Genomic DNA, 2,295 nt, shown 5'->3' with positions numbered 1-2,295 from the left:
CCCTGCATGCGGAGGAGGGGAGGACAAGCGCCCTCGGCCAAACTTGGTGACCGTTTCTCCCCAGGGCCTTTCCATCTGATCCCAAACCACAAGTAAAATCAGCATTCCTCCTCTCCCACTCTCCCCTGAGTTTGGGGTTCCAGGACTCAGCAAAAAGTTTCTCTTTTTCCTCACATAATTATTGTATAAGAAATAAAGTCAGAGGCATTTCTGGATTACTTTCGAGGGTTTATTTAATTATCAACAATGGTCTTACCACCCGAGGTCTGCTTATCACGCCTGGGTGGACTGGGAAGGAGCTATCAGAGGATCAGGATAGCAGGTCTTGATTGTTTGTTTGTTTTTTTTTTTTGAGACGGAGTCTCGCTGTGTCTCCCAGGCTGGAGTGCAGTGGCGTGATCTCAGCTCACTGCAAGCTCCGCCTCCCGGGTTCACGCCATTCTCCCGCCTCAGCCTCCCAAGTAGCTGAGACTACAGGCGCCCGCCACCACGCCCGGCTAGTTTTTTTTTTTTTTTGTATTTTTAGTAGAGACGGGGTTTCACCATGTTAGCCAGGATAGTCTCGATCTCCTGACCTCGTGATCCACCTGCCTCGGCCTCCCAAAGTGCTGGGATTACAGGCTTGAGCCACCGCGCCCGGCCGATGGCAGGTCTTGAAAGCCAAGGAAGGAAAGTTCTAGAAGGGACAAATTGTTGAACAGCATTAGCTCCTGCAGTACTTTGTTTCCTGTAAGTTATTTTCTCCCTGTTCACTTGAAGAATGCTTATCCTCTCACAATTCTCTGTCTCCTGTGGGTATCTGGCTTCTGACCCTTTCTTCCTTGGAAGCACGTGTCTTCTCAGGGCCTGGGGCTGGGGTGGCCTTCTGCTGTAGAAGTGGCTGTGTTCCTATCACTGTTCCTTGGTTCTCCTTCCACCTCACAGCCACAGCTCATCTTAACATAACAGCCCATGTCTGCATTTTTGGGCTGAACTTCCCTTTCCCTACTTCATCTAATTTCCCCTTTCTGGTTTCTCTACAAACTGCTGTAGCCTAGCATCGTGCTCCTTTGAACTTCTCTGCCAACTAGCATCGGCCTCCCCATTTCTCCCATTAAGGCATAAAGGAGGGAAAGGGCTGCTTTCCCTTCTGTCCTGAATCAGTCAGTTGTAGGTACCTCACACCCACCACTCCACCTCATTTTGCTCCTGAAACTCCTGGCCCAGTCACCCCAAAATAAGACATGGTCATAAATCAAGGGAAAAGTACTCCAAGAAGTTCTGCCCTCAGAGGGAGCCCCCTGATGGACACATCACAGTCCTTGGCCTCACTCCCTATGCTCAGGTACCTTTTGGGAGCTTTTATCTTCAAATCTCCATAGGGACAGTCTCCATACCCCTCAACTGACCAGGACAGTAATTACTAATGATGCATTTTCCCAAACAGAAGTAATTTTGTTTCACCAATACTACGGTTGAGTGGGAGGTGGAGGTGGCGTCTCCAGAAGAGTCCAGAGTAGACTTGATCTTTCCATGTTTGTGTAAAGACCTTTCCTCATCATGCAATTAGGTAACCATTGAATTGAACACACATGTGTATGTCTCAAGACAAACATTCATTCTCAGTATAATCTAGATCACATTTTTAAAAATAGAAACACACAATATTTTATTACCACACTATATCATGCACAATACCTACCAGTAATGGCTGTTAAATATTGAGCAACCAGATTTTTGAAACAAAGTTTCCATGTGTGTTATGTTTATTATAAATTTTACTGATATAATGGTTGGATAACACATAATTTACAAATAATAACAGAATGCGTAATACTCCATTGTAATTTCTAAATAGCTGATTGATTCTCAAACAATGTTTCAAAGATTTTTCCCACACTTCTATCTATACTAATCATTCTGGATTTTGTTTCTTTGAATTATTGGGCAGGGAAGATACTTAAGTATGGAAGATTATTGCTCTAATTTGAGTGAAATAAAAGTTTATTAGTGCAAGACAAACATAACTCATTTAATGATAAAGTTTGTGTTGGAGATCTATATCTATATCTATATCTATATTTTAAAAAGCCATAGCCAACCTATGGTTGCCATTGAGGAATGAGTGTAGTTTTGACATAAATGTAAGTTGACACTTTTGTTTACATTAACAAGTAAAATGAAAGTGAAGCAATGCAGATATATGTCAGAACCCTTGTCAATGACATAATTCCTTCTTTACTAAATTGGATAAAAATTTTCAAATACTGGAAGAATATTTCCTCAATTGTTTGTGCTTTTTACAATGTAATAGCT

Source organism: Papio anubis, chromosome 2 (genome assembly GCF_008728515.1).
Source record: "Papio anubis isolate 15944 chromosome 2, Panubis1.0, whole genome shotgun sequence".
NCBI classification, from domain to species: Eukaryota; Metazoa; Chordata; class Mammalia; order Primates; family Cercopithecidae; genus Papio; species Papio anubis.
The sequence above is the reverse complement of the archived record's forward strand: the minus strand, read 5'-3'. Positions refer to the sequence as shown.